Source organism: Papaver somniferum, unplaced genomic scaffold (genome assembly GCF_003573695.1).
Source record: "Papaver somniferum cultivar HN1 unplaced genomic scaffold, ASM357369v1 unplaced-scaffold_158, whole genome shotgun sequence".
Lineage (NCBI taxonomy): Eukaryota > Viridiplantae > Streptophyta > Magnoliopsida > Ranunculales > Papaveraceae > Papaver > Papaver somniferum.
The window spans coordinates 4080209-4103457 of record NW_020625264.1 but is presented as its reverse complement, the minus strand read 5'-3'; the positions used below and the strand labels follow the sequence as shown (position 1 = coordinate 4103457).

At 35.1% G+C, this 23249-nt stretch overlaps 1 pseudogene; it reads right to left on the bottom strand.

Moving 5' to 3' along the window:
- Positions 1-1472: 1472 nt before the first annotated feature.
- On the bottom strand, positions 1473-3023 carry LOC113337216 (annotated as a pseudogene).
- Between the last annotated feature and the right edge of the window lie 20226 nt (positions 3024-23249).

The following is a 23249-nucleotide window of genomic DNA, read 5'->3' as shown; positions in this document are numbered from 1 at the left end:
AAGAAAAATCAATAAGATTACTGAAATCACAAAAGTTACAGATCAATTAAAGGAAGAGCAATCAATTTCAATATTCTCAAAATCAATAAAAAATTCAATTGAAGAGGGTAAGATTTTCATTAATTTTCCAACAGATTGCATGTTACCAAATCAAGCTCAAATTAAAAAGATTAAATGAACCCAGTAGTCCTAATCGAGAGGTGGTGTAGCTGGTGTTCGTGGAGTTAAAGTCATGATACAACAGAACTCTGCGCATAATGTAAATATGTCAATCACAAGCATAATAAACTTAAAAACAAATTAAACAAAAAAGACGAAACTGAATATAAATGAAGCCAAAAATGAGATATTGATTTGATGAAACCCCTAAATGGGAGAGAAAGGACGAACCTGGTTTCTAAGAGTAAGAAGTCAAGGGATTAAGAAATTAAGAGATGCATCTAGAAAAATGATCGAAACAAACATATATGTTAATGACAATAGGGTTTTAGAGAATAACCCCCACCCTGTAACTGGTGTGGTGTTCGCTCAGAGAGAGAGAGAGGACCTGCAAAGAAGATGGAGAAAAAAAGAAAAAAAGAAAGATATTCAGATTAAATCCTTAAAGCTAATGGTTATTATTAATCGGGACGAGACGGTGCGGGACTTTAATAGGATCGTGTACCTGTACTTCTTTAGGCTCGGTTCTCAGTTTTAGAACCGATACATGTACCCCTTCCTCGGTTCGACAAGAAAAATGGTGTGGTTTGCCCCTTCATATTGTCAGCACGGGAATTTGTGATGAAGCTCGTTTTGGACTTCAGTGGCTCCACTTAATATGTGATTTCAACGCTATTATCTTTGTAGTTACTGCTCCATTGATAATATAGTTAATATACTTGTATGATCTGTTCCTATAAGATGAAATAGAGTAACTGAAAGTATTCTGTTTGTCACCAAGGTAATCGTTCCTGAATCAATAATGGGTACGCTTATATTCGTCCCATATAATGTTTCTAGACATGGTTATACCAGTTCGAAACAACATTATCCGTGCCATTTATCGTTCTCAGAAATAAGCACGCCATATCTGGCACGATAATCCATCAAATCCATTTTTCAGGTTTGAGAAGACAAAAACTTGTGAGTGTATTTGACTGCGGGGTATTTATTTTTGAGAATGATTTTTACTACCGTTCCTAAGAACATTATAATGGGATTTGAAGTTTGAACATTTCTTCTCATTGTTGTAAAATGAGCACTTATATATTGGCCATGGCCATGAAAGGTGCAAGAATAATAATTGCTGTCTCACATGGGCGAGCATATCGCTCTCAAATAGATGTATATTAGTCCTCAAAAACAAGTGATAAATTAGTGAAGCAATCAAGCAAGTGCTATTAAAAAGTAGAAACTCCACAAAGTTTTATTTATCTCGGACAGCATACATAGGCACCCGATTTCAATGACTTACATACAGCATCAACAGGCAATCAAAATGAGGAAATCGAAATAGTGGTAGAAGCTTTCCACTTTACAGCAACAGGGCTGCGCACAACCTGCAAACCATTATTCCATTGGATTGCCCCAAACTCCATTTTATCAACTTTAGGATCTTTTTTAATCAAGCTTGTGAATGTTACTTCATAAGACAACTTTTGATTTGTCGAGGTGAATCGAAGTAAGCTTAGCGAGACACTGATTCTAATAGAAGGTGGACTGTTAACCTTGACACTGTAAGTTGCAGCTCCCAGCTTCCCAACATTAGTGACCACTCTCTTGTACTTGACAACCGAGTCTTTAGATGTCTTGAAAACAACAGAGCATGATGGGTAATTCAGATTACCTGGACCTCCAGCCAATTTGTGTAACCCACAATTGACAATCCTATTCTTGATAAAAAGAGACATTTGTCTCTGACTGTACCCAAGGGAACAGAGGAACGCATCGTAATCATTTGGCTGGATGTCATATACCAAGCCGGGGTTTAAGGATTTGTTTGGGTCACATGTCCAGCACCATCTTGGAATGGTGTTGAAATGTTTCCATTAGCCAGATTAATAATTGGCTTACCAGAGTTGTCTGTATCATAAGTTGTAGTCATAAGAGCAGACTTGATTGCAGCCGGAGTCCAATTAGGATGAGCCTTCAGAAGCATTGCAGCTAAGCCGCTCACGTGAGGACATGCCATGGAAGTACAAGAAGCTATATTGAACGCGACCCGTCTTTTATCGAATTCTAAACCTGACGGACCAGCAGCTCCGGTCCAAGCAGCTAAGATATTAACACCCGGTGCGATAACATCCGGTTTGAGAATTTCTGGTGTTATATGGTTTGGGCCACGACCTGAAAATGCAGCAACTTTAGGAGCTGAAGGTGAAGATCCGATCACAGTTCCTTTGAACACAAGTGACGCAACTGGTTTTGGTTGATTTCTGGTATAGTTTAAAATTGCAATTGCGTCATTGAAGGTCATCTTAACTCCAGGAATCGTAGGTGAATGAGCCATCAATCCATATCCTGCTACTCCTGCCACCAGCGCATCTGCCGAAATCAACCCAACACCACCTGCTATCTTGACTGCATTTCCCTGGGCTACAATATCATCACCAGCACAAACGATAATCTTTCTCGCAGCTTGGGCTGAATTAAGTTGCCTTTCTCTGCAAAATTCGTTACCAATATCACAAGCAAAGACTAATTCGATGTTTTTTTTCCAAGTGGTTTGCCGGAATATAATGAAACACCAGTAAAGGTCCTAGCGTGTCCTTAAATCACATCACAGGGAAAATATCTGTCGATTGTTGATGCTCCAACAGTTAGAAACCAAGGTGCGATATTATTGGCCGTGGAAGAATCAGAAACATTATTGCCTGCAGCGGCAGAAACTAGTACTCCTTTCTCTACAGCACCAAACGCTGCAATGGCAATTGGATTTTTGTCATACGAAACTTCTGGTCCGTTTCGGCCAAGGGACACTGAAATATCTGCAGTACCACATCCAGCACTCCAGCATACCTAGCAAGTCCGGCCTTAGTTGCCATTCCTTTGGCGTCTCCAACTACGTATTCACTGAATCCGACATTCTTAAGAAAAGATCCAGCTGCGGTGGATGCCACATGCGTACCATGTAATTGTGTAACTTGGTGAATTCGAGTCTTTCGTCTTGTTTAATATTGTTCCTCAGTGAAAAGCTCGAGCGCATATTATCTTTTTGTTGCAAGATGTGATGGGAAAATCAGGTGCAGTCTCACATAGACCTTTCCATTTCTTCGGTACATGATCAGTTATACCCGAGTCACTAATGTTAGACTTTTTTGTGTTTTGCGCAACGAATCTTCATTTGGTTAAACTAAACTTTTTTATACTATATTAAATCGGAATAGTCTTAATCCGCATTAAGGCATGTTTATGGTTTTAATCATGCATTAAGGACTAGCTTAAGGTTAATGCTAGATAAGGTTGAGTCAAAGCATGACATGACCTTTAGCTTGACATGTCATATGTGTTGTCCAATGTAGCCATGAAGTGTCATCCAACTCATGATGAAAAAGTTAGAGTTGACAGGTGGCAAGCATGACTAGGACTCACTTCTAGCCTCATATGTTTTATAAAGAAAATCTGTTTTCATCCATCATGAAGTAATGTGAGGAAATAGAAGTTGATAATAAGTCGTGAAGGTTTAGTGTCTTCGGTGTTTCTATTTCCTGTGGTGTTGTTTTCAGTGAGTTGTTGAGTATGCTAATACTAGGTTCAAGTCTAATTTCAGCATGTAGTCAGCTCATATAATGTTTAGTGGTAAAGCATAAAGTTTAAGGAGCTGAAATTCCAATATTCAACTTCTATTTCACCTAGTTATTTACATATTCAGCAGTTAGGGTGATTGTAAGGTTGTAGTTCTTCTTATATGCGGTGGTTTAGTACTTCATGCTTGATCTGGTGGGATTGTAAAATCAGTAAAGCAAGTATTGGAACAGTTGTAGAAGATTATTCTGTCACAATCAAGTTTTGTTCTCATCTGAGATGGATTTGGGCTTCTCAAATGGTGTATTTTGTACAAGTATAAGGTATGCATTTTTCCTGTTTTTGAAAAATTATAACTTGTACAATTTGTAACTTTCATGACTCGTTTAAGTGTTTCCAAAGTGACGCTTTGAGAGTATCTGGAAGTGTTTTAATGAGAATTATGTGATTGTGGTAGTTTGTTTTGATTCATTCAGAAATTATAAACACGAATCTTTCCCAAAGGTGTTTTGTGTTTGTGAAATTTGATGTGAAACAAGTCTCATATGAGAATTTATTCTTAAACTTACTAGGACTCATTGTATGTCGTATTTTCTGCCCAAAGGTGATTTACGATGATACCAAGTCTTGTTTTTTAGTTTAATATGTTATTATTTTGCTTATTGACATGTTATTTACTTGGTTTATGTTATAGTTGTATAAAGTGATAATAAGCATGTGTGTGTTGTTTGAATCTGAATTTCAGTGGAATTGTGATTGTATTTTATCATCAAGTTTATTCCATGTAGTGTTTGAATCTGAAATTCAGTGGGAGTGGTGTTTGTAACTTTTTTATCATCATTCTCTTATTCTTGTAAGGTTTATATGCTTATAAAGTAGTATCTAGTTTGAGATTAAGCATATTACAGTTAAAGTCAATGAGAATATGATGTTTATGGATTTATCATCATGTTTATTTCCTTACTTTTGTAAGGTGTATATGCTCATAAAGATATTTCTGGTATGAAAAATGATTCTCATTCGATATCATTAAATGTTCTAAAGTTCTTGGTCTCATTGGAATACGAACATAGTTCTTAATTCGAGCAAGACAATGGGGATATCATCAAGGAGAAAAATCGGGTGGCGCAAAGAGCATATGTAGTGCTGCTTGTATGGATTTAAGTTAAGCCAATAAATTTACAAGTGCAATTCAGTTGGCATAAGGCTACGCCCAATGAAGTTTTCGAGTTCAGTTTAGTTTTGGCGTAAAGGTAAGCCAACAAATCTTTTTTTTGTTTGAAAAAATAAAATGTTTTACTTGGGAATAATAGGCCCTCTATTTTTCTTATTGTAGAAATGTCTTACGCTTCTTAAAAATGGCGTGTAGGTCTCTATAGTCGAAGGCTAGCGTAACTATTTGACTCGAGTGTGCGGCTAGCATAAAAAGTTTTTTACAAAAGTTTTGTTGCTTAAACAAGTGGGAGATGTTAGAATTTTTTGTATTTTGCGCTACAAATCTCAATTTGGTTAAACTAAACTTGTTTATACTATATTAAGTCGGAATAGTCTTAATCCACATTAAGGCATGTTTATGGTTTTAATCATGCCTTAAGGACTAGCTTAAGGTTAATTCTAGATAAGGTTGAGTCAAAGCATGACATGTCCTTTAGATTGACATGTCATTTGTGGTGTCCAACGTAGCCATGAAGTTTCATCCAAATCATGATGGAAAGGTTGGAGTTGACAGGTGGCAAGCATGACTAGGACTCACTTCTAGCCTCATATGTTTTATAAAGAATTTTTTTTCATCCATCATGAAGTAATGTGAGGAAATAGAAGTAGATAATAAGTCATGAAGGTTTAGTGTCTTGAGTTTTTCTATTTTCTTTGTTATTAACTTGTTTTACTATGAACTATGTAGTGTCATAGCTATGTGTGGTGTTGTTTTCAGTGAGTTGTTGTGTATGCTAATACTAGGTTCAAGTCTAATTTCACCATGTAGTCAGCTTATATGATGTTTAGTGGTAAAGCATAAAGATTAAGAATCTGAAATTCCAACAATTAAAACTCTGACTTTCGTGCCAGATTCCACAATCAAGAACTCTAATAATGATGTCACTGCCGTAATATGAGTCGGGCCATAGAACAAAAATTGAATTCATACCGAGAAACCTAGGAGTACGAGTTGTCTGGATCTGGTGAATTTGTTGAGGGAGTATCGGAAGGATTCCCGGGAAACTACTGAGGTAGGAGGCTTGAGAAGGTGTGAGTCGAGCAGAGAAACCATGCATAACATGGTTGTATGTATAGATGATAACCTCTCGAGGATGATAAAAAAAAAGAAAGATAAGGAGGTAGAGATTGAAGTGTTGAAGTACACCAATCAAGGTGGGATGAAAAAATGGATGGCTTGTCTAGTTTAGAAACATGAACAATGTAGATATCTGGCTGTTCATCAATGTATAATGATGATGATAATGTTGGAACAAAGGAGAATATTTGGTTTCTCTATTTATGTTTGGCTTACACTGCAAGAAAATATTCTCTAGATATGTTGCTATCTATACGAATATGTGGCATGTATAGGATATATATATACACATCTTGTAAAACCTCCATTGATAATAAGAAACCCTAATCATTCTTCTTCTTTAATCTGTTTAGTTAACAACACATACCCTGCATAACATCTTATGCAGATCCAACATTGATTGCGTGACAAGTTATGCATTGTTTAGAGTATCTGCATAATCTGTTAGTTATCTGCATAACCTGTTAGAGTATCTACATAACCTGTTATTTATCTGCATAACCTGTTAGTTAACAACATGGTATCAGGGGATCGTTAACGATCCTGGACATTTCTCTGTAATCAAGTTTCGTTTCTATGTGTGTTTACTATGGCACAATCAGATCATAATACTAGTTTGTGTTTAACCTATGTCTTGCTGAATGATGTCAATTATGTCAGCTGGTCTAGGGCTGCTGCTCTTGCTCTTGGGGGTAAAAGAAAATCTGGGTATATTGGTGAGAATTGTACTTTTCCAGATGCTAAAGATCTAAAGTATGAAGATTGGATTGCTGATGATCAACTGGTTCGCACGTGGATGCTCCAGTCGATGGAACCACATATTTCTGAAATTTTCTCGTTTTCAGAGTCTTCAAATGATTTGTGGAAGTCTGTTGCTAGTCTGTATGGCTTACGGAATAATGCTGCTCGGGTGTTTGAGCTGAAACGTGAGATTGCCGAGGATGCACAAGGTACAAAAAGTTTTACTGAGCATTTTGGTTATTTTAAAAAGAAGTGGGATGAACTGAATACATATCGTCCTGATAAAACTGATGCCAACATTCTCTTGAAGAGGGTTGAGTAGGATAAAATTTTTGATGTGCTCAGTAGCATCACATAAGAGTATGAATCTCTTAGAAGCACTATTCTCATGAGTGCTGAATTGCCAAGTTTATCTAGTGTCTGTGCGACTGTGCAGCGTGAAGAGACACGTAAGAAAGTTATGAATCCTGTTTCTAAAAGCATTGTAGACCTGGATGCTGCTGAATCCAGTGCTCTTCTGATCTCCAGAGATGATAAACGCAGAGCCATGCCATTTGATAAGGACAAGAATTCTCGTGCTAAGGGTAAGAGAGAAGTTTTTCATTGTGATCATTGTAATAAAACTGGTCACACCAAGGATCGTTGTTGGGATATTTATCCTCATCTTAAAGCTAATTTTGACAAAAATAAGCTTGCTCGAGCTGCTGTAGCTGATAATTCATCCTTTATTATAGACCAGTTGAAGGATTTGTTTCACCAGTTGGGTAATAAGAATGAGCGCAAGGCCAACCATACTTCAGGTAACCTGCTAGCCTTTCTTACTACGCCTGTTTCCAACCGTCATATTTGGATTATTGATTCAGGAGCTACAGATCATATGGCAAATGATCCTTCCTCAGTTCATGCATTTATTCGCAGCTCTCATAAAAATGTGTCTGTTGCTAATGGCTCTACTGCTCCTGTGATGGGCAGTGGGAAAGTGCATTTTTTTCCATATTTTTCGCCATATAATGCACTTGTTGTTCCCTCGTTTCCTACTCAGTTGTTATCTGTTGGTCAAATCACTAATTCTCTGAATTGTGATGTTACATTTACCCCTACCTCGGTCATCTTTCAGGATCGAAAGACGAAGAAGACGATTGGTAGAGGCTTTTTTTCTCATGGATTGTACCTGTTACGCTCTAGTGACATGGCATGTCTCACTCAAAGATCAACTCCGCAGTTTCTTTAACATCAAAGACTTGGACATTCTTCTAGTCGTGTTTTGTCTAGGATTTTTCCCACATTTTCTGTTCAATCTCAAGTCTGTGATGTTTGCCAATTTTCTAAACAATCTCGTTTTCCATTTCCTAACTCTGTGACTCGAGCTACAATGCCCTTTGAATTAATTCATTCTGATTTATGGGGTCCTGCTCCAATTGATGCTTATGATGGGTATAAATATTTTGTTATCTTTATAGATGATTGGTCACGTGCTACATGGATCTATTTACTCAAATCCAAAATTGAAGTTTCATCTGTATTTGCGGATTTTTATTGTATGATACGCAACCATATTGATGCACAGGTTAAAATTTTTAGATCAGATAATGGCACTGAGTTTGTCAAAGGCCCTCTTCCAGGTTATTTGCGTAGTCATGGTATTATCCATCAAACTAGTTGTGTTGGTACTTCACAGCAAAATGGTGTTGCTGGAAGGAAACTTCGTCATATTTTGGAAACAACTCGTTCTCTTATGATTCAGATGCATGTTCCAAAGAAATTCTGGTCTCATGGTTCTCTGACGGCCGCTTACTTGATCAATCGTCTGCCTAGTCGTGTGCTTGAGTTCAAATCTCCATTAGAGGTTTTAAAACATCATCAGCCTGGCATTTCTCATCTCAGAGTTTTCGTTTGTGTTTGTTATTTACATTTACAGGCTAAGCATCGTGATAAACTGGATTCACGGGCAACTAAGTGTGTGTTCTTTGGTTACTCATCTACAAAGAAAGGATATATTTGTTATCATCCACCCACTAGGAAGCTACAAATTTCTCGTGATGTTGTGTTTGATGAATCAATGGCTTATTTTCAGTGTGATTCTGGCAGTCGGTCTCATGGGGAGTGTTATACAGATTTGGCACCACTTCCAGTTATTAATGAGATACCTACTGCAACAGATTCCCACAGAGATAATAGTGATGGGGTAGAGTTGGTGGACGTACCTAATGCAATGTTGAATGTGAATAATGAAGCAGTTCATGAAGAAGCTTCAGACAATAATGTTAGTGTTACTGAAGATAATACAGGACTACAAGATGTGCCGCATCAAGTTCCAGAAACTGAGGTTATGGTTCCACAAGATCATCAACCAGTGGTACCAATTGTCAGAACCTCAAGTCGTGAGAAGAAGGCTCCAGAGAAATACAAATATTTCTTTACATATCATTCCGCTGCGTATCCTATACAAGCACATTTAACTTATGATCATGTAGGTTCTTCACACTCTGCATTTCTAAGTGCTATATCCAGTCATCAAGAACCTAAAAATTACAATGAAGCAAAGTCTAACCCAAAATGGAGGGAACCAATGGAGAATGAGTTACATGCCTTAGATGTAAATAATACATACAGTATTGTCAAGTTTCCTCCCGGGAAGAAGACTGTTGGATGTAGATGGGTGTACAAAATTAAATACAGAAGTGATGGAACTGTTGAGCGTTATAAGGAAAGATTAGTGGCAAGAGGTTTTACTCAGAGATATGGAGAAGACTACACAGAAACCTTTGCACCAGTTGCAAAGATGAATACGTTTCGTGTTCTTATGTCTCTTGCAGTTAATAAAGATTGGAAATTGTTTCAAATGGATGTGAAGAATGCATTCTTACAAGGTGATCTAGAAGAAGAGGTGTATATGGGTATACCACCTGGACATCCTCGAGAAGGAGAGAGCAATATGGTTTGCAAGCTTAAGAAGGCAATATATGGTTTAAAGCAATCACCACGTGCATGGTATGCAAAGCTAAGTTCATTACTCATCCAGAATAAGTTCAAAAGGAGCTCTGCCGATTCTTCCTTGTTTATTAAAAGAAGTAATCTTGGTACAACTATAGTTCTAGTGTATGTTGATGACCTTGTGATTACAGGAGACAATCAACAAGAAATTTGAAATCTTAAAGCAATGCTTCATTCCAGATTTGACATCAAGGATTTAGGAATACTGAAGTATTTCCTGGGATTAGAAGTTGCTTACTCAAAGAAGGGTATTTTTCTGAATCAAAGAAAATATGTGTTGGACCTGGTGAAGGCTACAGGAAAAATGGGAGTAAAGCCTTGTGATACTCTTACGGAAAATGGCAACAAACTTGATAATGATGGTGATGTGTTAAGTGACATTGGGTCATATCAAAGGTTAGTAGGCAAGTTAATTTATCTCACTTTTACCAGACCTGACATAGCACATGCAGTAAGCTTAGGCAGTCGTTATATGCATACACCTCGTGTTAAACATTTGAATGCAGTAACTAGGATTCTACAGTATTTAAAAGGATCACCAGGAAGAGGAGTTTTGATGACAAAGAATGAAGCCTATTCAAGTTCTATCTACTGTATAACAGCATATTCAGATGCTGATTATGCTGGATGTCCAGTTGATCGTAAATCAACAACAGGGTATTGCATATTCTTTGGTGGTAATCTGGTTACATGGAGAAGCAAGAAACAAAATATTGTTTCTCGATCAAGTGCTGAAACAGAATACAGAGCCATGGCTTCAACAACATGTGAGATTGTCTGGCTGCGAGCATTACTTAAAGATTTGGGTTTTCTGTCACCTCAGCCAGCTAAGATGTTCTGTGACAATCAAGCAGCGATACAAATCACATCAAATCCCACCTTTCATGAGCGTACAAAGCACATAGAAGTGGATTGTCATTTTGTTAGAGAGAAGGTATTGGCCAAAGTAATATGCACTCCCTTCGTTCGTAGTCATCAACAACTGGCAGATGTTTTTATTAAGGGTTTACCTGTCAAGCAATTCAATGGAATTCTATCCAAGTTGGGCTCCATTGATATCTTCGCACCAACTTGAGGGGGAGTGTTGGAACAAAGGAGAAAATTTGGTTTCTCTATTTATGTTTGGCTTACACTGCAAGAAAACATTCTCTAGATATGTTGCTATCTATACGAATATGTGGCATGTATAGGATATATATATACACATCTTGTAAAACCTCCATTGATAATAAGAAACCTAATCATTCTTCTCCCGTGGACGTAGGCTATAGCCGAACCACGTTAAACTGTGTTTCTTCTTCTTTAATCTGTTTAGTTAACAACACATACCCTGCATAGCATCTTATGCAGATTCAACATTGACTGCATGACAAGTTATGCATTGTTTAGAGTATCTGCATAACCTGTTAGTTATCTGCATAACCTGTTAGAATATCTGCGTAACCCGTTATTTATCTGCATAACCTGTTAGTTAACAACAGATAATGTTTGCGAAAACGAAAAAGAAAGTAGTAGAGATAATAAAATGGTAATGCAAAAGGTGGTAGTACTCATGTTTGATGCTTGTTATATATTCATCATCATCATCATGTGGTGTATATATACACAAATTCTAAATCTACTGCTTGCCCATTACCAGGTAGCATCTGCTGCTGCGCTAGCTTTCTTATTGTGCCGACTAAACTACACTGCACTTACCAAACAGTCTTACAAAAATATCACCACCTGCTTAATTTCATGAGAAACAACAAACATTGCCCCCAAATCCCTCATACTGTTAATTGACAGTAATTTACCCACCATTCTCATTCTCAACAGAAAAACTAATGCGTCCATTCAGAATGTGGAAAATTACTTGGTATATTCTTGATTAGCATGTCTATGAAATTGCATTATAAAGCATCCTACACGTAAATATAACATGTTGATACCGGCATAATATAGTTGTAGTAACCATGGCTTGATTAATCTTCCATTGCAGTATTCTCAGCATGCAAGTCGAGGGGAGGAGTTAAATACTTGTTTGGCTTTTTATTTCCTGTCCGACATGGGTTCAGTATTGATGCTTGCTGGAGTGTAGGGATTGGGAATGCGAGATCATGTACTTGCAGCAGCATCACTAGCCACTTTAATATCCACAACAACAAGAGTGAAAAAAGATGCGGATGATTTAATTTTCCACAGTTATTCTTCACCATCCGAAACAATCCAAATGGAAATTCCGGGATAAGGTCCAATACTTGACAGAACGACAGTTGAGTGTTTGGGTAAATAAAATCTAAATAAAATCTTTGCTAAGGAGGGTCCATTAACAATCTTACAGGGACAGTTGGACACTATTGTACAAGATTTCCACCCATTTTTCTTTGGAGTCTAAATGAAATGAATTTAAAACTAACGTTTTTTATGATATTTTATTCTTATTAAATTCTAGATTCCTTCCAAAATTAGTACAATTCAAGATACCAAACCTCCCCTTCTACCAATATTAATTTCGACCGTTTATTTTTAACGGTTTATTTTGGAAGTGGTAGATGATGATGTTGTATGTTTCAAATTGTGCTCATTTTTTTGTTTTCTTTTTTTTATCGTTGCTCATTTTCTTTAGGGTTGTTGAATTTCGTTAGAAGGTATCACCAAAGAATTAGCTCCAAATTCGTAGTCTTTTGGACTCTAAAAAAATATATTAGGTCAACTATTATAAGATATTGTTCATATAAGATTATTCAAGGATCCTTTCATATTATTACTAGTGGATAACCGGTGCCATGATAGCCCGGTGGTGACTATATGGTCTCTGATTTATTTGGTGCTATCTAGGTTGCATTACATCTTGTTATGCTTCTTCCCTTTCTTACGTCCATCTTTAAAAATTGTTATCCCATCACTCTCTCGGTATAAACTGCGTCATCAGGAAACGAATATTCTTCACCCATAACTTAGTTTCTAATATTCAAGTAAAATCTTAAATTTATTAATTTTCAGAAATAATTAGGTTCCTAACGTTGAAATGCAAAAAACCTTTACTTATACCAACTTACGTACTTACCTTTTATTCATCCATATTTTATTCATCCATAATTTTTTTATTTCATTTCATTTGATTTTATTTAATTTGTTTTCGTTTTTTCCTTAAGAATATGGGTACTTTTCGTTTTTTCCTTAAAAATACGGGTACAGTAGAATGTGAAATACCACGGATCGGCTATATGGGTTCCGATAAAAAAACTCACCCGAGGAACTGTCTTCCCTGCCCGGAAATATGAAATTATTCCGTTCGTACTATTGTGCATTATTTTTTGTTTTGATTCAATGTCCTAAAATCGAAACGATTTAAACCTTATTTTTCTCGATAGAGAACTTTTGGCTATTTTTCCTTAGAGAAATGTTAGCATATTTTTCTTGACATGTCGGTGGTGCTATGGAGATTCTTGTGGTGATAATGGTGGTGTTACTACTAGAGGGGATGGCGTGTCTTTGTTCCTGGTGCTGACGGTGCCGAAGAGATAAAATAGATTGAAGGAGAAAATTGTTGTTCAGAAAGTGAAACACAGGAGAAAATTGTTGTTCAGAAAGATAGAAGGTTGTTCTATCTGTGGAGATGCTGAGGAATCTCAAGAGCATCTGTTTCTTCAGTGTAAGGTGGCTCGAAAATATATGGTTTTCACTTTCTCCCGGTGGTAGTTGGGCATGGGTATTTCCAAATACAATGTATTCTTTGGCACAGTATTGGGATCATAACTATTTCTACAGCTAAGGAAATCTCATATGGGGTCTCATTCCTGCAGCAATTGTTTGGGTAATTTGGAGGGAAAGAAATTGCAGAACTTTTAATCTGAACTACACTTTTAAGACTGATGATGACCTGGTTGTTGATGTTAAATCTTTAGTTCTTAGCTGGGAAGTTGTCGCGGGAAAAAAGTGCATCTAAACTTTGCAAGTTCATTGCACAATACTTGGAATCCATCTTCATGTGATAGTCTTTTTTGTTTTCAATATTTCTTGCTTCCCAGGGTAGCTTGTTGTATATTCTTCTTCATCTAGTAATATCTTCTCTTTCGATCAAAAAAAAAAAGAAAGATTTATCCCTTTCTTTTTTTGAAATTTACAACACAAATTGAAGGGAAAATGAAGACACGAGGGACAATCGCGTTTTTAGCACAGTTTATAAGTTCAATGTGTCCCTTGTTTTCTTAGATATTACGCTAGTTTAAGTAAGGGATGAAGAACACGGAAGGGAATTTTAGTTTTGTTACGTACCCGACCAAATTCTTATGGACTCGAAACAAATTACTTTAAAGATAGGCGAGCAATAGAGGAAAATTGTGCTTGAACCCTATTTTATTAAAAAATAGGCTTTGGAGCTGGCTGAAATGCGTGGAGAACTGTTAACTCACGAAGGGGAAGAGTAAAAAAATAGGAAAAGCTTATTTATTTTTTGGAATAGCTAAAAATATATTTGACTACGGTGTATTTATTTTGACTTTTGGTCATTAAAGGGGAAGAGTAAAAATTGTCTTTCACCTTAATAAAACACTGAAGTTTACCGTTTGTCCTCATCTTGAACTAACCTAATATTTGATCGTTTTCAAGTCTTAACCTAACCAGGTTTACAGTATAAGCATGATTAATCACACAGACCAAGTATTTACCATCTCTTGCTTGTTTCTACTTCTCTCCCTCGTAATCCTACTCTCAGCTTTCAGGCTAAACACCTTAGTTTTCGTGTTTGATAAATGGATGTTTTGGCATTACCACATGTAGGTCCTCAAGTGAAACAATTCTCACCATCACCATTAATTAGCTTTCTCAAGAAAGAGTTAGGTGGTAATGGGAATATCAAGTTAAATAAAAAATATCTCAAGCCTTGTATTATGGAATTGTGGAAATTTACTATTGTAAACCCAGTATTTTTCGGTATTTTTATTTTAAAAAATTAATTAAGTTCTGGTCATAAATAATCAATTATGGTCAACGTCATTTCCAAGTACCAACCCCTAAATTGGATAAAAATTAGATGAAACACTAATATTAGGAAAAATGTAGATACCAATCACAAATTAACCCTTATAATTTTCATTACTCGAGTCTCATTTTCAATACAGACCGGTTATTCTTTGAGAGTTGAGACATGCCAAACTGAATATACAGGACATTGGCAAAACAATAATCAAACGGATAAGATATAGATTATGAAAAGGGAAAATTATTTCCATCCCATTCCTATTTTTTTTATATATTAGAAACCCATCAATAAGTTTACATATATCAGAAATTCGTGAGTAATTATTTTTTTTAGTTGATTACACTAATAGCCTTCTACAGAATTAGGAAATTAATTATAAAACAGTTGAGATAAAGTATCAAAATTTACTCCTAAAATTACTCCACGGTGGAAATTTTAAGTTTTCTAGAATTATTCTTTTCCTAAAATTACTCTTCATTGTTTGTCTCTCTTGTTAGCTTAGGTAAGTCAAATTAAGTCTGTTTATCTCTCCTAGTTGGTTTAGGTAAGTAAACTTAAGTATTTAAACGGAACATAAATACTGGCGAATTTTTTACTTTTCTCCTTTTCATATATACCAAGGTAAATTGTAATGAATCAAGTTCTCGTACACGTATATTTAGTTTGACTTATACTGACTTTTGTAGGCTTGTACAAGCAAAGGATTCAACACCCTCCTCCACAGATCACATCCATTATGTGGAAATAAATAAAGGAAAGCGTCTATTGTCTAATTAAATTAAGCATCTTATGAGATTTTGTAAAATTCTAGCTTTCACAAATTACTCTTGAAGAAATTCAAAATTTTCACATTTGATAACGTGTGAAAATCACAATGATCAACTTTAACGAAAATCAGAGTTTTCACATTTCATGGGAGATGAACCGATGATAAACGAAATTATAAACGTTTGTCATTATAGCCCAAAGAATTCATATAGACACTGGTCTCATTCTCTTCCTTAGTCGAAGGTAAGGAAACATCGATGGAAGTATAAGTTATAAGGTGAAAAATCAAATTATCATCCATATATAAAGGTGAAAGATCAAAATAGTGTTTATATATAAGGTGAAACACCAAATTATCATCCATATATATAAGGTAAAACACCAAATTATCATCCATATATATAATATATATAAGGTGAAAAATCAAATTATCATCCATATATATGTTTATATATAAAGTGAAAGACCAAATTATCATTTATATATATAAGGTGAAAGAAATTTCTAAGAAACCCAAATTTGGTTCCTCCCTATTCAAAAAATCCATCATTAAAACTGTATATATATGTAGCCCAAAAAATATAATTTACGGTTGAAAATAATAGTATTAGATTAAATTTATATTAAATTAACCTTTATCTGTTATATATATTATTGATAAAAAATTAAATTTAATAATGAGTCGTTAGTCTGGGCGCTTTCTATGGGCGTTTTTTAGGGCGGCAGTTTCTCCTTTTTTTTTAGGGTTTCTACTCTCATTACGGTTACCTTCTTTTTTTCCGTCCATTTCTCTTCAAGATATTCACTTACCTTTTTTTATTCTCTCCCTGTTTCCGGTTCTGCACTGTTCTCTTTTTTTTTTCATAGGAAAACCCCTTTTCCTTCTCCCTGTTTTATTCACCTGTTTCTATTTCCCCCTCTTTTCTTGTTTATAGTAAAGAACTCCATCGTTGGACCTTGTTAATGGTCTTAACAGGCGAATAAGAAGTTGATACCAACCTTTATGTGTTTACAATAGAATTGCTTCATAGCCTGTTTTGCTCCATTGGAGACGGAGTGACTACTACGAACCCTACTAATCCTATTGAGAAAATAATAGCTATCTGGGGCAGCGGTAGCTATCACTTGTCATCATCATCTTCGATTGACTAAAGTAGTAGGGATCAGAGAATAGATCCCCATATGTTACCCTACCTAGAGAGGCAGAGCAAGGTACAGTCTTAGTAAGCACGGAAATGGTGGAGGCAAGGCTAATTATAATGGAATATCCAAAAGATGCAATACCAATGTATTTGTGACCGCATTACTTCCATTTTTTTTGTTTGGGTAGCCTCCTGTAGAATTAACTTGATCAATTTTTGAAATTTAATTTAAGTAAAATTTGATTTTTCACCATGTATATATATGGATGATAAGTTTATTTTTCACATTGTATATTTGGATGAAAATTTGGTCTTTCACATCGTAAATTTGGATGATAATTTAGTCTTTCACCTTATATATAAACACTATTTTGATAGTGGTAAAATATTTGTAGTCCAATCTCTTAATTTTTTTTTTAAAGCCCACCAATTAGATTCCATATATGTCCAGCCCATAATTAATTTTAATAACATTTCATTACAAATATAACCTGAAGCTTAAATAAGGAAATTAATTTAATTATCTATTTATTCTCATATATTATGTTGTTTTATATATCCCAGTCCCTTAAAACGCTCCTGAACAGGCAATTGTTTGACTATCATCTCAAATTACGCCGTACAATAACGTTTACATTAAATAACGCCCTATCGAGATGCTTTATCTATTAATAAATCCCCTTATCTCGTTGTATTCGTTTTTCATCCAGAAACCTAACGAGATTCAACAGATAAAAAACACAGTTGATCCCCATTGGTGCAGGTAAAAAAATTCCACCATGATATATTAAATTATCATCCGTCCATAAAGTGAAAAGGCAAATTATCAATTTATCATCCATGTGAAAAGTCAAATTATCATCCACATATAGTCGAAATTCTACAGGTTGCAGACTTTGGTAAAACAAATATTGGAGTACACGGGAAAAAATCTAGAAGAATAGATGATTCGTTGGTAACATAAAATAAATTTGAAGTTTTCAAAGAATATAAGGAAGAAAATCAAGAAGAATATCTGTAAAAATTATTTTGTCAGCTATTACAGTAATCACGATTAGTTGAATATGGTTTGCTCAGAGGATGATATGGTAATACAAAATAATATGTAAAAGTTAAATTCAATTATTGTTTCCCCCTACATGTATTGGATAATAGTAGCTTTCCTGTTAAAAAAAATAAGCATTTCCTATAACAAAAATGTAAAAAATATAAATCCATGATGTTCGTTTTAGATCAAATACCATCTTTAAAAGAGTTTTTAAGGATTTCTCAATCAACCCCCATTTCAAGTCTCGTCTAACTCATATTTTTTACTACATTTTGCTTCGCGAGTATTTGTTTCAGAAACATCTTCCTTCGCACTACAATTTTGAATGAAATATTTCCTTCACACGAGACCGACAACAACCTCATGCAAAAATGCTTCTGACCGGATACTTCTCACACAACATCAACACGGATCCTATTAAAACTAAGTACCACCTTCCTTGAATATTTATTTTTACCTACAAACATTTTCAATCGGGTGAAATTATTTTCATCAACATTTTCAATCGCATAATATTTTCGCAAAAACTATTTTCACCAACATTTTTCATCGGATAAAATTATTGATATAAAATGTGATACAATTATAAAACTACAAAGATCCGCGAAAAATACCGCACATATCATCAATTATTAACATTTCTCTTAAATAACGATTTTCTTCAAATAATATGGTATTTAACATGGAGACTATTAGGAGGAAATATTATTAAAATCTCCGCATACAAATTTTTCGCATAAAATTATTTTCAGAAACATTTTCAAGCATATAAAATTTTCTAATAAATTTATTTTTTTAAATATTTTTCAATTGCATAACATTTGTGCATAAAACAATATTCACCAACATTTTCTATCGCACAGAATTATTGCGAAATTATTTTCAAAGCATCATCCTTCGTGTATATATTCGCACAAAAATTATTTTTCAAACGGTTTTCATTTTCGCAAATGATTTCTCTCATAATACATTCTCATCGCATCCAATACTAAAATGCTTTGTAAAATCATAAAAACTTTCATGCATATGTAATCCACGAAGAGGCAACCATACTAGAAGAATTAAAAGGTAAAATAAATATCTTCCTTGCTTGTTGAAGAAGAAGACAAACACGAGAAACTTCATCGACAGGGGCAATAAATCCTTTTCAACAGGCATTAAGACCCAACACATTCAAGACCCCTTCAACAAGAAAAAGAATATTTCATACTTTGTATACATTAAAGCCTCCAACAGAGAGGCTGGGCACCCGTCAAAGGGGAAACCCCGGAAAGTTTAGACATTAAAAACCTAGCTAGGAGGCTAGGAACCTGGGAAAAGGGAAATCCTAGAAGAACTATGGGGCACAAAGATTGCCTATTAGAGCTAAACAAACTGAGAACGAACCACCCAGCGACTAAGTTCTCCGTCAAGGGGTGTTGGAACATGTTCAGTGGAGTAGAAGGAGTCCTGACATCGGATACACTCGGTCCTGATGCAACCCACCTAGGGTGTGGTCTTATTCTCAAAATCTATATCAGTGGAAGGAATAAGATCACGAAAATAACTGAATGTCCATGAAAAGAATAATATGGGAAACTCAGGAAGAAATTAAAGGGACGACACCCTCCATTAGGGAGCTGATAGTGTCAAAGACGACGATGCGTTGTGGATTGTATTCACGAGAATATTTAAGGCATACTGGATTGTCGCAAATATAATGTTACGAGGTTCACAATACGATAATATAACTAGGTCAATAATACGATAATCTGGCGAGCTTAAAAATATGATAAATAAGATAAGGCGAGACCAATGGCCAATGACTCGCAATATCACATGGAACTGCGATTTCGTCGACAGGATTGGGTCACTGAAACATTTCAAAAAGCAATGACCTCGCCCTAAGGAATCAGAGAGCACAAAAAAGTGAATATAAAACGAAAGGAAATATATGAAATCATTATGAAATCATCATGAGAAAATGATAAAAGAGCACGAAATGTTCATGCTAAGGCATGGGATTATAAAGGAAAAATAAAGATGAATGAAACATCGCGCTGAGGCACGAAGGAGCTATAAGGAGACATACTCTCGCCGAGCTAAGTATTATCAAATTTTAATTTAAAAAAAAAAACCTATTGCATGAGAAATACTTACATCATTTACTTAATCCAACATGCTAGTAATACTTGAGTAAATATCCATATCGTTATGCTCATGCCATTGTTATGCGATACATACTATATCCAATTGATTTACAATACTACAGTACAATAGTGAGATTAACTTCACATAAACATTAAATCTCAAAATCATAATATAATTTCGCATGGATACTTGAATAACTTATTCTTCCCATAGTAGCATTTCGCATTGAAATTTAAGATATTATCCTTAGCATAGTATCGTTTCGCATTAATATTCACATAATGTATCTTTCACATTTTATCAATTCACATGCATAGTCAAGTAATTTGTTTCTCGCATTAATATCGCTTCGTATAATTCAAGGCATTCACACTTTAGAAAGTTTGCACCTTTTATTAATTAGTAAATTTCTTATACTTCTTAGGAATACTTCATAATATTTCAAATTCTTATCGCATGAATTACATAATAATTCACATGAATATAAACATTTAACACGCGTAAACATGTATTTCGTGTAAGACTATTATTCACGTATCTTGATAATTCACATAGCTTTATCACTCGCCTGTTAACGAAACTATATCGCTCTTAAATATAACATATTATTATTAAAATCACATTGCAATAATTGATTCATATGAAAAATTGAAACATCAACAATAGATTCTAGTATAACATCATATTAATTGTTTTTCTTCGCACAAGAAATTATTTTCATTCGCACATATTAATTGCTTTTCAGAATTTGCCTTTTCTTTATTTTTGTTTTGCAGCATGCGAAAAGCTAAGGAAAAAATAGTAACAATGCTCTACAGCAACCACAACATTTTCAAAGTGACAATAGCATATCATCGCATAAACATAGTATGCCATAGAATACACACATCGCAACATTAGATCAACGAAGTGATGACATGGCATCTTTTTGACGTATCAGCTGACTGGTTGATGACGTGGTAGGCTGCTGACGTGTCATTCTGACTATACACTGACGCGGCAAGTCCGGTCAACGGGTCGGACCAAACCGGTCTGGTTCGGGTAAAGGATCGCTGAACTGGTTGAACTTGAATCGTACCGAAATGGATGAACCGGTCTGCTGCTGAACCGGTTGGTGAACAGGAATCTGGATCGAAGGCCGGACATATCGTATAGATGAGATCTTGTGAATCTGACGGTGCATATTTGCTGGATATAGAGCTGTACCTGAGGTTGGATGAAAGAAACCCTTGGCAACAGTTTCCTTAAGATTTTTGGCCACGCTTTCTTCAACTTTTCGTAACAACTTGTTAAACTGTTTCGAAACAGTTTCTTCATCCTTCGTAACGGTTTCTTCAACCTCGCAACGGGTTTTCAACCTTCGTAACGGTTCTCTTCAACCTCGCAACGGTTTTTTCAACCCTAATTTCTTTTATGTGCTGATTTTGCATGGAATCTCGTGCATGATTTTTCCAGGACTTCTCTCACTGGTAAAACTCGAACGTTTTACTCGAATCCCCTTAGTCGGCGCTAATGTTTGTACCCGAAATTACTTTTAGGAACTAAACACGATGATTTGATGATGATGATGGATATTAGGGTTAGAAAAAGCATTGAAGAAGAATAAAAGGGACACAGATTTAACGTGGTTAGGCAAGTTGTGCCTACATCCACGGAGGAACAGATAAATAGTTTATTGATTGTAGGATACAATAATTTTCCCTAGGTTAGCTAACCTAAAATTCCCTTTTATCTTAGGGTTTAGAATACATGTATTTATAGAGTTTATGTAACCCTAATTAGGTAAACTTAATGTGCAAGCAACTTGGGCAACAAGACTTCTGGAAACTTCCTTCACGGGCTTGATTTGCGGCCTCCCGTGTTTTTATACACGGTACAAACATGAGTCTAGATGAAAACTTCAATGTAATTTCATACTCATAATGAAAAACCATGGATGTAGATCACATTGATCGAACCATATGAAAAACCCTTGTGCAAATTTACATTTATTGCACCTTTTTTTTTACCTTATATGGATGAAACACACTCAAACCTTCATAATTAGAATTGGGTGTAGTTGTGTGATTTTCCACAAATACAAATTGAAACTCAAAAAGAAAGAAAAAGAGGTGAGTAGGCCAGAGTTTCTAACTCAGGGTTTCAATTTGAGATTTACCGAACATCAATTTAAGATTTCACATACAAAAAAAAAAAGAAGATTTCACCCCAGAAAGAGCGCCAGCATTTCCTCTAATCCATTTGTCCCAAGATGTTTTCGCGCCACATAAAAGTTGTAGTAGACAATTTTGCTACCGTTGGATAAGGTAGTAATCTGTGTGTTTTGCGTATATAACCATTGGTATATTGAATATTTTATCTTTCTATTAGCTAGATATATACCATGCAGATCATATTTGTTATCTTTGTTTAGAGTCTTCAGTTTTCCATTGGCGAACTAAAATTATATGGATCATTTCATTGTTAGAATAGTAAGTATGTTGCTATCAAAAATTAATTTTTGTGCTTTTTTTATTAGACCAAAATTATATTTTGTGATCACTAGTTATAATAGATTGGCTTATAATCCATTCGATCTAATTGGGGATGTCTGGAGGTTTTATATATATTGATTGTAAGAGATTGGAATATATATTAGGGATTTGCATTAATCAATTTCAAAAATGGTACATCTACTTGAAGTCGATGATAATTCCGTTTAAATCAATAGATAACCATTAAATCAATGGAATCCATGTAATATCTAGTAAAGTCGAGCAATATTGGATAAGACTGATAGATAATAGGTGAAATTTCCTAAGGTCGTTGGAAAATTGGTTGAAATGATAGTTAAGTGAAGAAATTGATTGAACTCGGGAAAAACTGAATGAGCTCAACGACATTAGGTAAGATTGACGGATGACAAACAATAGATCAACGAAGTAAGTTTTTATTTATGAGAGACTCGCAAAGGTACTATGATCTTAATGAAAAAATTCTTGACAGAAAATAATTTTTCTAAAATGATCAAAAGATAATATTAAACTCTTTACAGAGGAATGCTGTAAATGCGTTGGTTTCAATGTTATAAATTAAATGACCGCTTTTACGGTATTTGGCCGACGATAAACCGAAAATGTACCGATTGGATTAGAGTTTGAGTGGAATTGGTGTAAATCATTGTGAATTTTTTAGGATTAGTGGAAGAAGAAAACGAGATGAATTTCAGATGAATTTGACTAAAAGCTATTGGACATAAATGGTATCAGACTTATGAGTATTCAGACTACAACAGTTCGGATGAGTGATATTGGATAACATTTATAGATAACTGGTGAAATTGACTAAGGTTGATTAACGCTCGGTTAAAATGATTGGTAATTAGAGAAACTGATGAAATACGAAAGAAAATGAGTGAAACCCATAAATATTGGATAAGATTGTCAAATAACAATTGAAATTAAA